Below are 16,010 nucleotides of genomic sequence, written 5' to 3'. Positions count from 1 at the left end.
TTCTGTAACGGCTAGTGACTTTTTCAAACATTTGACAAACACTGACGTCAGAGACAAACATTACAAAATTGTGCCCAATAGCAGCACTCTGCATATCTGGCAATATTAAAATTCTGTTGAACAAAACCATTAACACACACTGATTCATTAATCATCGGCTGTTTGGTAATTCTGACGCATAAGTCTTCAGAAGAAACAACACCATTAACGCACACTGATTCATTAATCATCGGCTGTTTGGTAATTCTGACGCATAAGTCTTCAGAAGAAACAACACCATTAACGCACACTGATTCATTAATCATCGGCTGTTTGGTAATTCTGACGCATAAGTCTTCAGAAGAAACAACACCATTAACGCACACTGATTCATTAATCATCGGCTGTTTGGTAATTCTGACACATACGTCTTCAGAAGAAACCTATATTTTGTGTTAGCAGCCAGGATGTTTTACACAAACGTTTCCACACAGGACAGCACATACCACACTATTTGATATACCAGTCGTGAGCCACTGGGTGGGAAGAGGACAGAACCCAGTCTAGAGTATGGGTCCACCATGAGGATTTGATCCTTTGACCGAAGCAGTGAAGCACCTAAGGCGAATGCTCTACCAACCGAGCTAGATGCCACCTTGTAAGGCAATAAAGTCTTAGCCAATCTAAAGGGATTTTTTTCTTATTATTTTACCTGCGTTATAGTATTAATCATTGTAACTAGTGTATTTTATCAACAACAGTTCGTCACTTGTACATATGCCATCTATCTGGGCCAGGGCCAGCGGTTACAAAAATAATGGGAGGGGCAGTAAAAACGAAGTAGGGCACAGTATGAATAGGGGTTTCTTCAGTTGGACAAAAGAAAGGGCACCGTAACGTATCTAAGAACTAGCTCTTGAGGTCTTTACCTTGTCGTGGTGAGTTGGCTCGTGTGTCTCAAGGATCCTAAGAGCTATGCCGGCGGGAGTCTAGTACTCTTGGTAGGGTCACCCAAGCCGGATTGGTCGTAGGGTAGAGGCCAGACAAAAACTGACTTCCAGGTTGGGGGTTGGGCAACAACCCATTCCCGTAAAATACCAATATTGTTTCAGAAACTGAAATCAGAGATCAAAACCCTGATAAAGAATGAGCAGACCAGGAAACTGGACCAATGACAGAGGGCAATGAAACCCAGTTGGGAGCTGCCATCCCGACGGTGAATTTCCTGAAGCCAAAAACTAAGATGAAAATCTGATGTTGGAATGTAAGGACTATGTACCAGACTGCAAAACTTGCTCAAGTCATAAAAAATGGACAACTACAACATCAGTATCCTAGGAATCGGTGAAACTAGGTGAACAGGAGCAGGCAGAGTGCAGCTTGGAAATGGACAAACACTGTTCTACTCAGGACGACAGGACAATCACCACTCAGAAGGCGTCAGTATCATCATCATCAGAAAGAAACTAAGAAAATTATTGATGGAATGGAAACCAGTTGGATCAAGACGTATCGTGCTATGCTCCAACTAAGGATGCCGAGGAAGAAGATAAAGACATCTTCTATGACCAGTTGCAGCAGATCCTTCAATATGTTCCAGAACATGGTATGCTGCTTGTGATTGGGGACTTAATACAAAAGTTGGAAATGAAAACACTGGAAAAGAACAGATCATCGAGAAAAATGGTTTCGGAATAAGAATGAAAACGGGAAGCGGATCTGTGAACTGTGTGAAGAAAATAACTTAGTTATGGGTGGCACCCTCTTCCAACATAAAGATATCCACAAGCTGACATGGACATCACCACACGGCTCCACTATCAACTAGATTGACCACATCTTGATAAACAGAACGTGGAGAAGCTCCTCGCAAGACTTGAAGGGAAGACGAGGTGCAGATGTTGCTAGTGACCATACCCTAGTGATTGGACTCATATGACTTAAACTGCGGACGACAAAGAAGGGACAGGAAGGAGGCTTACAGTTCGAGTCCACAAAACTGAAAGATACCGAAGTAAGAAGTTCTTTCCAAGTCGAACTCAGAAACCATTTCAAAGCTTTAGAAGAGGTAGATGAAATAAACCTTGAAACCTTCAACAAAATTATTACCGCAGATAGGAGAGAAGATCCTTAGATAGAAAAAGAAGATTGGATCCAAAAAGAGACTTGGTGGAAAAGATTGCTGAAAGAAAATAAACAAAAAGGAAAATGAATGCTTCCAGCTCAGAGGCTTAAAGATCGTTTCAAGAACAAATACTCGGAGCTGAACAAGGAAGAACAAACGAGACTGAAAACCTAGCAGAAAGTCCAGAAGCAGACCAAGACCTTGAAATGAATATTGATCCACCAACATTTACAGAAGTGAATAATGCCATCAGAACTATGAAGAATCGAAAAGCACCAGGCGCAGATGGGGTAACTGCAGAAATGCTAAAAGCAGAAGAAGATGAAACACCAAACATCCTGACTGAGATCTTCCAAGCGGATTTGGGAGACAGAAGATATACCAGCAAATTGGAAAACCGGCATACTAGTCATATTGCCAACGAAAGGAGATCTTACCAACTGTAAAAACTGGACCGGACTCGGTGGCGTCGTGGTTAGGCCATCGGTCTACAGGCTGGTAGGTACTGGGTTCGGATCCCAGTCGAGACATGGGATTTTTAATCCAGATACAACTCCAAACTCTGAGTGAGTGCTTCGCAAGGCTCAATGGGTGTAAACCACTTGCACCGACCAGTCATCCATAACTGGTTCAACAAAGGCCATGGTTTGTGCTATCCTGCCTGTGGGAAGTGCAAATAAAAGATCCCTTGCTGCCAGTCGTAAAAGAGTAGCCTGTGTGGCGACAGCGGGTTTCCTCTAAATAAACAGTGTCAGAATGACCATATGTTTGACGTCCAATAGCCGATGATAAGATAAAAAATCAATGTGCTCTAGTGGCGTCGTTAAATAAAACAAACTTTACTTTGTAACAACTGGAGAGGAATTATTTTGCTGTCACTAACCAGCAAGGCCTTCAACTAAATCATCCATAGCTGCCTAACAAGCGCATTAGAAAAGAATATGCGTCAAGAACAAGCTGAATTTCGGAAAGGAATGTCTTGCAGAGATCACATCTTTACCTTGAGAGAGATCCTGGAACAGAGCAAGGAGTGGAACTCACCAGTATATGTCAACTTCATCGACTTGAAAAAGTCTTTGACAGTATTCACAGGGAATCGTTCTGGCGGATACTCAGACACTATGGCATACCCTCCAAACTTGTTAGCATCATCAGACTGTCATATACATATTTCTGTTCTCAAGTTATAAATGACAACCTTCTTAGTGACCTATTCATCATAAACACCGGGGTAAAACAAGGGTGTATTCTTTCATCATTATTGTTCATAATTGGAATAGTCTAGACTGGATCATGAGGAATGTGTAATGATCAGGAAGAAGAGGGATCCAGTGGACGTTCGCAAACATGCTCGAAAACCTGGATTTAGCAGACGACATCTGTTTACTTTCTCACCGTCATATAGACATACAGGCCAAGACACGAGACCTAGCAACCACTGCAGAGAAGATTGGATTTAAGATCAACATTCCTAAGACTAAACTCATGAGAATGAACACAAAATCCAACAAATCCATCATCCTTCATGGTGACAAAGTTGCAGAAGTTGATGACTTCACCTACCTTGGCTCTAAGATGACAGCCGATGGAAATAGAGAAGTAGAAATCCACCTAAGAAGGCAAGCCAGACCTTGGCATCGCTCCGAAACATCTGGAAAACAAACAAGATTAGTTTGAAGACAAAGGTACGCCTTTTTTTAAAAACAGTCTTAAGCACTCTACTGTATGGAGCAGAATCCTGGAAAATGACCAAGACCATCGGTCAGAAGTTGGAGGTCTTTCTAAATCGGTGCCTTCGCAGGATTCTGAATATCTTTTGACTCAATATCATAACCAACATAAACACACCTTCACACAGTCGGAGACCAAGCGCCGAAGATGGCGGTGGATTGGCCATGTCATCAGAATGCCTCAAACAGCCCTACTACGAGTGGCACTTCGATGGACCCCTCCTGGAAAAATTAAACGTGGAAGACCGAAAGAAACATGGAGGAGGACAGTAGAGAAGAAAATCCGAGAGGGCAGTCTGAGCTGGGGTCTGCTGGAGAAGCTGGCAATAGACTGGCAGCAGTAGCGATCTCTGGTTCCAGCCTTATGGGCTTCTCAGCACGAAGAGGATTAAGAACGTACCTTAAACAAGGACATGGTATGTACTATCCTGTTTGAGAAAATATATATTCTCTGTGGGCTTCTTTTCATTGTTTTTTATTGGGGTGGGGTGGGGGAGGGGGTGTCTCAACCTCCCATCCCCTTAGCAGGAAATGAAAAACAAAGTGTTTATAAAGTTTGTTTTGTTTAACGACACCACTAGAGAACTGATTTTTTAAATTAATAATTGGCTATTGGATGTCAAACATGTGGTCATTTTGACAGTCATAGAGAGGAAACCCGCTACAGTTTTCAACTAGTAACAAGGAACTTTTATATGCACCATCCCACAGACAGGATAGCACATACCACGGCCTTTGATATACCAGTCGTGGTGCACTTGCTGAAACGAGAAATAGCCCAATGATGCAACCAACGGGAATCGATCCCAAGTCGACTGCGCATCAAGCAGGAAATGATGCAAAAAAATTCTAGGGACGGGGTGCAGTGTAAAAAAAGGGGGGGACCTATGGTATTCCAAAGTACACTGACATAATTTATATATAAGATTTCCATGGTACATGCATTGAAGTTCAAGGAAGAGTATGCACATCCCCAGCGCCCTCACCCTAGATCCGCACCTGGTAATTACCATCAAGCCCAGATTATACCAGGGTGTCGCCCAACACGTCTTTCCCGTTTTAGCCGACCCGGGGGACAGGATATTAAGATGTCTAAAAGCGTAATCAGACAATGTACGCGTAGGAGTTGTTCAGTTTTGTGACTGAATGGGTATTTTTTGAAAATTGATCAACAAAGGCTTTGAGAGAATGGTCGCCTGGGAACGCCGTGTCACAAAGTTCTGGCTTGCAAAGCTTTTTAAATACATACTGTCCTGTCTAAAGATAGTGCATTAACAAACAAAAAAAGGCCTACTAACCATGGGGTGGAATTGAGGGCAAATGGACGAAAGAATCACCTTTCGGTTTTTTGTTTTTTGTTTTTTTTAAAATGTTTTTCTTTCAGTTCTTGACTTTGAAATTGTTTAAAAGTGACTATTAGCCATACATTCGGGCTTATCCTGTCCGATTGAGGACCTCCAAATAGACTGTTTTCTTCTACCAGAGGCGGATCCAGTGGGGGACCTAAATATATTCATGTGCCTTTTCACCAGCCTCGGTGGTGTCGTAGTTGAGCCATCGGACATAAGGCTGGTAGATACAAGGTTCGCAGCCCGGTACCGGTTCCCACTCAGAGCGAGTTTTAACGACTCGATGGGTAGGTATAAGACAACTACACCCCCTTCTCTCTCATTAACATCTAACCCACTGTCCTTGAGACAGTCCAAATAGCTGAGGTGTGTGCCCAGGACAGTGTGCTTGAAACTTAATTGGATATAAGCACGAAAATAAGTTGAAATGAAATGTGGGAAATATCGGCCCCAGTGGCATCATGGTTATGTCATCGGACATAAGGATGGTAGGTACTTGCTCCCACCCAGAGCGAGTTTTAACGACTCAATGGGTAGGTATAAGACCACTAAACCCTCTTCTCTCTCACTAACCACTAACAACTAACCCACTGTTCTGGACAGATAGCCCAGATAGCTGAAATGAATTGTCCAGGACAGCGTGCTTGAACCTCAGTTGGATATAAGCACAAAAATAAGTTTAAATGAATGTGCCTTTTCTTTTCTTTATTTGTGTTATAAAAAAAAACCTCACTGGGTTGCTCTTTTCATGAGTTGGTAATGACCTTTGAAAATTGTCATTCATGATCTAAAAATATTGTTAATATGTTACATTATTCTCAAGATGCTAATAAAAAAGGCATTTGAGGACATCTTGAGAAGTGAAGTGAATTTCGCGGGATAACACGAGGCTATGTTTTTTTTTTGTTATTTCCAAAACATTTTTACTTTTCTTCTTACGTCAAACCAAAGTGAAACATTTTTGTAGGATGGGACGGACTATAGCGGTACAGTTTAAATATGTAATGATTGTGATCTGATGTAGAAAGTGAAATAATAGCACACCCCACACACCCGCCTCCAACGCGCAACATTTGTTATTTCTACATTAGATTCATGGGTTTCTTTTATGTGTACTTATATTAGGTTCCTACTTTAAGGGGACGTCACACGAGCTTACGTTGTTGTATACAACAGTTGCATGCAACAATGTTTCCTCATTTGTACTCAAATCGCGCGCGATTTTGTTGATGTGCAACATGTATCCTCAATGTTGCTCTAATCATTAACAACTTAAGCACGAACACTCTGTCCTGGCCATATAGCATATGTATGTGCCCAGGGCAGCGTACTTGAACCTCAATTGGATACTTGTTTTATTTACATGCGATGTTGCAGGCGACAGGAGAGAACTGACCAATCAGAAACTTACAAATATGCAAAATGGCAGCCAAAGGTTCAAGTCTGCATTTGACAGAGGCAGATACCTTTTATATGATAGAACTTTATCACAGCCACGAAAATGTATGGAATATGGGTAGTTTCAACTATTATAAAAACAACATGAGAACAGCAGCACTGACGTCAATTACAACGGCTCTGCAAGTGGAGACTCGTATTACTCGTAAGTATTAGCCATCGTCTGCCATTTTGTGTCTCCGCGTGAACAGAAAATCGCATGCAACCGTGTTGTATGCGATATATGAACGTTTCTCAGAAATGGCATGAAACAATGTATGCCCGTGTGATACAAGTGCCTTGTACGATAATAGCCCATTGACAAGATAAATATTACAATTTCATCGGATGCTATGCAGTTTCCGTGGCTATTATTGTACAAGGCACTCATATCGTGTGGCGTTGCCTTTACGGCATATACCACAATCTTATTTAAACCAGTCATAGAACAATGGTGGTGTTGTTGGACTTAACGCTGGTAGGTACTGGGTTCGTATGCCGGTACCGGTTCCCACTCGGAGCGAGTTTAACGAATCAATGGGTAGGTTTAAGGCCACTATACCGACTTCTCTCTCACTAATCATTAACAACTTAAGCCCGAAATCTCTGTCCTGGCCAGATAGCCTATGTATGTGCCCAGGGCAGCGTACTTGAACCTCAGTTGGATACATGCACGAAAATAACAAGTTGCAAGGGGAAGGGGGAAGGGGGAACGAAGTGGGCCTATTCCCCACGGATCCCCCGACCATACAACCAATTGTAGGCTACCTCCATCCAGGTCTGGGAGAGATGTGTGCAGTATATAATTGGAGTGGCAGCCGTCTGTTTTTTATGTTCTTATTCTTGTCGGGTTAACAAAGTCATCGTTCATTCGGGCTTCTCAAGTTGATAAATGCTTTGAACTCAAATACTCGGATATTTCTAACTTCGACCTTTTGAGTAGGTCCTACGTGCAGTTCAGGCAGCTTGGGGGCGGGTCGTGGCCCAGTGGTAAAGCGCTCCGCCTGATGCGCGGTAGGTCTGGTATCGATCCCCGTAGGTGGACCCATTGAGCTATTTCCAGCCAGTGCATTACGACTGGTATATCAAAGGTCGTAGTATGTGCTATCCTGTCTATGGGATGGTGCATATAACATATCCTTGGACCTATTGGGCTATTTCTCGTTCCAGCCAGTGCCCACAGCTGGTGTACCAAACTATGTACTATCCTGCCTATGGGGTGGTGCATATTAGACTGGTGACAGTTGGTTTTCTCCTTAATTAGCCTTCATATGTTTTCGTACATACAACATTACTGAAAGACGTTACTGGAAGGTAAAATGCATCTCGAGCTACTAGAAACATCAGCACAACCAGAAATGCATTGAATATAATACACTAAGTAAGATAATATATTTAATCAGGTTTGATATCTGGAGTTGTAAGGGGGGAGGGGGGGGGGGGTGTTACCATCTCAAGTGAAAGGGGGTACCATCTCAAGTGAAAGGGGGTACATTGTGTAATCGAGGTAGTGGTAGTGGTGTGTGTTGGGGAAGACACAAGCCAGATTTTTATTTTTATATTGAGGTGGACCAAAAAAAAGTGGGTGGGGGCACTGGCCCCTCCTGGGTCCTACAGGTTTGTAATAATATGTAACTTTAATACTCGTTAAAAGGGCTGTGCTGGTCGGAATCACGTGACAACGGTTGAAGATTCAGAAGACACTCTCTTTAATGAATAAATGAAATGTCTGTGTATTCGTCTCAATGAAAATCAATTTAGCTTGCAGTACTTTAATTAATGAACGACAATCTTTTATGCGACGATTCTTCTACGTCTTCAGATGACGTCATCGTGGTGGCCGTCACAATGGGAACTGCATGTCCCGTCTTTCGCTCCAGGGCAATCCATTGTTCGTGGAATGTCTCGTTACCGCGGTCCGACAAGGGCCCCGCCTCCGTACAGACCGCTAGAATGAAGCAAGTCTTGGAGGAATAGGAAATTATTGCGAAATGTCATCTGCATTAGCAAAGATCGCCGTTGTCGGCTTAACCTCCTTAGGTTATATACATCGTCATTAAATATTCTTTGTTATATATAAACGTCTTAAAAGTGTTAAACATATATGAAATCATGTTTGCTAAGCACATAATACTGCGTATATAATAATAATAATAATAAATATTGTATACCAGCAACCATAAGTTGACCCCAATGCATTTAATATAAACAAAATTCCTCTAAAACTGATACATTAGTTGTCGGGTGTCCAAGGTAAATATATGAATGACGTGCTTACAAGACCAATACAAGTTCTAGTCCAAGATGATCAGTGCCGGATTTATAAGGGGGCAAAGGGGGAAATTGCCCCCCCCCCCCCCCCCCCCCCCCCGCAAGAGGGACCTCCCAGACTAAGGACTTCTCTTATACAAAAAAAAAGAAGAAGAAAAATAAAAAAATGAAAAAATTAGTTCATTTTTTTTATTTGTCATGTAATTTAATTTCAATGTTGAGGGGCCCCCGAACCTGAAGTGCTCCGGACACCCCAAGGTCTAAATCCGGCCCTGAAGATGATAACTGATGCACTGTTGCCAGTGTAGCTTTAAATTCAAGAAAGGATAGATAGCTAAATAAGTTTTCTTGTTTTGTTTAACGACCCCACTAGAGCACATTGATTTATTAATCATCGGTTATTGGATGTCAAACATATAGCCATTTTTGACACAGTCATAGAGAGGAAACCCGCTACATTTTTCCATTAGTAGCAAGGGATCTTTTATATACCACGGTCTTTGATATACCAGTCGTGGTGCACTGGCTGGAACGAGAAATAGTTGAATGGGTCCACCGACGGGAATCGATCCTGGACCGACCGCGCATCAGGTGTGTGCTTTATCACTGGGCTACGTCCCACCCTCTAGCTAAATAAATAAATAAAAATGTTTAATTTAATGACGCAGTCAACACATTTTATTTTGCTATTATATGACGTCAGTTAACGGCTAATGACCACACAGAATGATGTTTAATTTAACGACGCACTCGACAATTTTATTTTACGGTTATATGGCGTCAAGCACGTGGTTAAAGCCCACGCATAAGTGGAAACTCTCTGCCGCCACGACATAGGGTACTCTTTTTCGATTAGCAGCAAGAGATCTTTTATATAAAAGGACCACACAGATGAGAAAGGAAACCAACTGTTACCACTCCATAGGTTACTCTTTTTATCATTTTCATAAATCAAGGCTAATATTCGTTCCTCGTATTCAGCCTTGATACATGTCAAGAAATCGTGCCACAAAATGCTTAAATTTCATTGGATGCGATGAAATCTGATTGCAACGAATCGCAACGCTCCTTATAGATTCCCTTGTTATTGTAAACAAAGATGGCAGCGTCAGCGTCCGGCGGTTAATTTTTGATATTGCTTTCAAGATTGTCACATGATACCGATGCTGTGATTGGTCAGCGATGTCATCATGTAAGGGACATAATCGGTGTTACAAATTTCTTCCAATAGAGGGCGCTAGTAGTGGATATGAGTAATCTTGACTACATGTATCAAGGCTGAATACGAGGAACGAATATTAGCCTTGATTTATGAAGATGTCTTTTTATAAGGCAGTGAAATATATATCATTGCCTTTAATGTGCCAGGGGGCGGGACGTCGCCCAGTGGTAAAGCGCTCACTTGATGCGCAGTCGGTTTAGGATCGATCCCCGTCGGTGGCCCAATTGGGCTATTTCTCGTCCCAGCTAGTGCACCACGACTGGTGTAACAAAGGCCGGGGTATGTACTATCCTATCTGTGGGATGGTGCATATAAAAGATCCCTTGCTGCTAATCGAAAAGAGTAGCGACAGCGGGTTTCCTCTATATCTGTGTGGTCCTTAACCACATGTCTCACGCCATATACCCGTAAATAAAATGAGTTGAGTGTGTCGTTAAATAAAACATTTCCTTCCTTTAATGTGCCAGCGTATCTGTGTGTGTGTGTGTGTGTGGTGGGGGGGGGGGGGGGGGTGTTAGCTCAGTCGGTTGAGCGCTTGCCCGATGTGCTTGCATCAGAGGTTCAAACCACCTCGGTGGATCCATTCAACTGACTGGGTTTTTTCTCTCGTTCCATCAGTGCATCACAACTGGACAACGGCCGTGGTATGTGCTCTCCTGTCACTGTGGGAAAGTACATATAAAAGATCCCTTGCTGCTAATGAAAAAATGTAGCGGGTTTCCTCTGATGATTATGAGTCATATTTACAAAACGTTTGACATCCAGTAGCCAATGATTAATTAATCAATGTGCTCTAGTGGTGTCGTTAAACAAAACAAACATAATCTTCTTAATGTGCCAGTCGCGAGGCACTGGTTGTCACGTGAACAAACTGGTTGTCACGTGAACAAACTGGTTGCCATGTGAACAAAGTGGTTGTCACATGAACAAACTGGTTGTCACGTGAACAAACTGGTTGTCACGTGAACAAACTGGTTATCTCGTGAACAAACCCGAAAACCCGAAGCTAAGAATTATGGTACTACAGGCACGCCCTCTACCTTTGAGCTACGTATCGGCCCCACACCCCTCCCACCACCGCGCCTTTGAGAATTATGGTACTACAGGCACGCCCTCTACCTTTGAGCTACGTACCGCCCCCACACCCCTCCCACCACCGCGCCTTTGAGAATTATGGTACTACAGGCACGCCCTCTACCTTTGAGCTACGTACCGCCCCCACACCCCTCCCACCACCGCGCCTTTGAGAATTATGATACTACAGGCACGCCCTCTACCTTTGAGCTACGTACTGCCCCCACATCCCTTCCACCACCGCGCCTTTGAGAATTATGGTACTACAGGCACGCCCTCTACTTTTGAGCTACGTACCGGCCCAACACCTCTCCCACCACCGCGCCTTTGAGAATTATGGTACTACAGGCACGCCCTCTACCTTTGAGCTACGTACTGCCCCCACACCTCTCCCACCACCGCGCCTTTGAGAATTATGGTACTACAGGCACGCCCTCTACCTTTGAGCTACGTACCGGCCCCACATCCCTCCCACCACCGCGCCTTTGAAAATTATGGTACTACAGGCACGCCCTCTACCTTTGAGCTACGTACCGGCCCCACACCCCTCCCACCACCGCGCCTTTGAGAATTATGGTACTACAGGCACACCCTCTACCTTTGAGCTACGTACCGCCCCCACACCCCTCCCACAACCGCGCCTTTGAGAATTATGGTACTACAGGCACGCCCTCTACCTTTGAGCTACGTACCGGCCCCACACCCCTCCCACCACCGCGCCTTTGAGAATTATGGTACTACAGGCACGCCCTCTACCTTTGAGCTACGTACCGCCACCACACCCCTCCCACCACCGCGCCTTTGAGATCCGGAATTCAGACAGACCGGTATAACAGCTCAGACTAACCCGTCTGTCTACATCCTATTTGTTTCTCTAGCAGACGACAGTGATGCACGTGGCCTCCCGTTGATGGGTCAGTCAGTGATAATCATTACACTTGCTAATAAAAGATACCCCCGTCAGTTCTGAGATAATTTAACCAAGATGGATGCTACATTACCCCCCCCCCCCCCCCAATGCAGTTAAAGTGACAGACACTAGTTTTTAACACTAAGACATATTTTTCACTATTAAAGCCATTTTATTAATTTAAATTAGGAGTACTACTTACATTTGATTATTTAGAAAAATCCAGATTTTTGTAATATCCCAAAAGGCATTTTTCATAAGTCTAAAAACGCACGTTCGTCTGAGAAGTAATGGTTGAGACGAGCTCTAGTTAGTTTTAGACGGTATTTCCCCGTTTAAACGGCACAGACTTTAGCTTCTTTCTGTTATAACCTTATTCAGATGTGTTCAGAGCCGGTTTAAGGATCCGCGGGACCGGCACAAATAACAGCGGGGCCGCCTTCCCAGGATATATATTTTGCAACCCTCTCGGGGAGAGGGGAAAAATGACCTGGGGAAAATAACTGTACACATAACCGCGGGGCCCCCTGAAGCGCGGAAACCGTAGCACGTGCTGCATGTGCTACTAGGATATACTGGTTCTGGATGTGTTGCTGGTTTGTAGATTAACTAAAGTTAGAAAGAAAGAAATGTTTTATTTAACGACGCACTCAACACATTTTATTTACGGTTATATGGCGTCAGACATGGTTAAGGACCACACAGATTTTGAGAGGAAACCCGCTGTCGCCACTACATGGGCTACTCTTCCGATTAGCAGCAAGGGATCTTTTATTTGCACTTCCCACAGGCAGGATAGCACAAACCATGGCCTTTGTTGAACCAGTTATGGATCAGTGGTCGGTGCAAGTAACTAAAGTTAGCGTCCATTTTCACAGACTGAAACTAGAGTCTGCCCCTTTAATGGCGTGTAGTCCAATATTGAAACACTGAACGCCCAAAGAAACGCAAATCGTGATTTTAGTTAGTTTTTAATTAGAAATGAATAGCTGGTGAATGTCAACTCAGGAGGGAATCGGGAACTCTATTTACGTGCCCATATCCACAAAGATTCAGGCACGCCCACCCCGGACTTAGTCTCTGACTTCGCCAGTGACCCATTCCGGGGCGGGAAGGGAAGGGGAGGGAGGGGTAAAAGTATGAAGGGGGCAATTTAGAAATTTTGATAAAATAAGCCAAATACAGGAGAGGTCTAGACTGTGGCGAGCGAAGTTTATAAGGGGTCAAGTCATGCTCCCCAAGAAAATATACTGAGATATTTTTTTGGTTGGCTTGAGCAGGGAGAGGTTTTGCCCCCTGACCCTCCGCCCCCTGCGCACGCACCTAAATAGGTTTATAATTACTTGATTACAGTTGCTCAATTCTGTGAAATGAAAGATGGGAAGGAAATGTTTTTATTTAACGACGCACTCAACACATTTTATTTACGGTTATATGGCGTCGGACATATGGACCACACAGCTATTGAGAGGAAACCCTCTGTTGCCACTTTATGGGCTACTCTTTTTTATTAGCAGCAAGGGATCTTTTATATACACCATCCCACAGACAGGATAGTACATACCACGGCCTTTGTTACACTAGTTGTGAAGAACTGGCTGAACGAGAAATAGCCCAATGGGCCCACCGACGGGAATCGATCCTAGATCGACCGCGCATCAGGCGAGCGCTTTACCACCGAGATACATGCCGCCCCCTCTGTGAAATGATAACCGGTATCTTGACTTGTAATTCTACTGAATCTCCGCATGTATTCATTATTTTGGGGTATTCAATGTATTTGTGAATACGGTACTTAAAAACAGGTGGCATTTATAAGGAAGGAAGGAAGGACGGGAGAAATATTCTATTTTGCGACACACTTTTTTATTTACGGGTTAGGGGCCTATATGGTATCGAACATATGATTTATAGACCACACATATGATGAGAGAAAACCCGCTGCAAGGGATCTTTTATGTGCAATATCCCACAGACAGGATAGTACACACCACGTACACGGTCCACAGCCTTTGTTACATCAGTTGTGGAGAACTGGCAGGAAAGAGAAATGGCTCATTGGGGCCACTGACGGGGATCAATCCTAGACTACATCCCGCTTTTATAAGTTTTAGACCGGCCTCGGTGGGGTCGTCATTAAGCCATCGGACATAATGCTGGTAGGTACAGGGTTCGCAGCCTGGTACCGGCTCCCACTCAGAGCGAGTTTAATGATTCGATGGGAAGGTATAAGACACCCTCTTCTCTCTCGCACTAACATCTAATTACTGTTCTGAACAGACAGGTGAGGTGTGTGCTCAGGACAGCGTGCTTGAACCTTAACTGGATATAAGCACGAAAATACGTTGAAATTAATAAAATAAGTTTTAGAAAGTAGAATGCATGGACATCATATATTCCATGATTGCCGTATCTAGCCTAAAGTAAATGAATTGGGTGGGGGTCAGTAAAACGTGAGAGGGACTCTAAAATGTGCGTTCCGACGCCATATAACCGTAAATAAGAAATGTGTTGAGTGCGTCGTTAAATAAAACATTTCCTTCCTAAAATGTGCGAGATAACACAGACGCGTAGCCCGTAGTGGGTTGTCTGAGACGGCCCCTCCCCGTAATAAAACGCGCACTTTGGTACATCAGCTGTAGTTGTGGAGCTAAACGATCATGACGGCTAATTACGACTGTAACCCGTCTCTTTGTGAATCTGTATCTCAGACTTAGTGACAACCGGCCTCGCTGGCGTCGTGGTAGGCCATCGGTCTACAGGCTGGTAGGTACTGGGTTCGGATCCTAGTCGAGGCATGGGATTTTTAATCCAGATACCGACTCCAAACCCTGAGTGAATGCTCCGCAAGGCTCAATGGGTAGGTGTAAACCACTTGCACCGACCAGTGATCCACAACTGGTTCAACAAAGGCCATGGTTTGTACTATCCTGCCTGTGGGAAGCGCAAATAAAAGATCCCTTGCTGCTAATCGGAAGAGTAGCCCATATAGTGGCGACAGCGGGTTTCCTCTCAAAATCTGTGTGGTCCATAACCGTAAATAAAATGTGTTGAGTGCGTCGTTAAATAAAACACTTCTTTCAGACTTAGTGACCTACGTTACCACCACGCACCGGCCATTTTATTGACAACCGCAAGTCTTTAGTGGATACTGGATGTCAAACATTTGGAAATTTTGATATATAGTCTTAGAGAGGAAACTCGCTATATTTTACCACATTAGAAGCGAAGAATCTTTTATATGTATCATCCCACAGCCAGGATAGCACATACCACGGACTTTGATATACCAGTAGTGGTACACTGGCTGGGACGAGAAATAAACCACTGACGAGTCAACCGATCATAAATTCTTGATAATCGAACAGCACAAACGCTCACTACAGCTCATTGCGTCTTCATGGTTGCAAACTGGCCAGGACACAAATGCATGTCTTTTAACTGATGGCCCCTGCGCGTGCTGTAACCTCACCGTGGTGCAGGTGTGTAACATTCTCTTTGAGAATGGCCAATACAGCACAAATTGAAGTTTAGAGTAAAAGTCAGTATCTATCTGTGATATTTGTATTTGTATTTTTGCACAGTTCTTTACACTGTTTTTATTTGTATCTTGAATTTTTCTGTTGATGTTGATCATCACCTTATTTGTTTCCATTACCATAGTTTGACACCCAATAGCCGATGTATTTTTCGTGCTGGGGTGTCGTTAAACATTCATTCATTCATTTTAACTGATGGCGTGTTCGAAACATCACTGGTATTAGAGCACGAACAACTAGATACCTACCTTAACTGATGTCATGTCTGTGCTACAGGGGTGTATAACAACAAAGTCATTTGAAAATTGTAGGCCTCATTAATTCAACTAGTGCTACATATAAGACCAGTGTGTTGGCTAAGGAAGAAATGCGCC

Source organism: Gigantopelta aegis, chromosome 14 (genome assembly GCF_016097555.1).
Source record: "Gigantopelta aegis isolate Gae_Host chromosome 14, Gae_host_genome, whole genome shotgun sequence".
Lineage (NCBI taxonomy): Eukaryota > Metazoa > Mollusca > Gastropoda > Neomphalida > Peltospiridae > Gigantopelta > Gigantopelta aegis.
Note: the sequence above shows the minus strand (reverse complement) of the source record.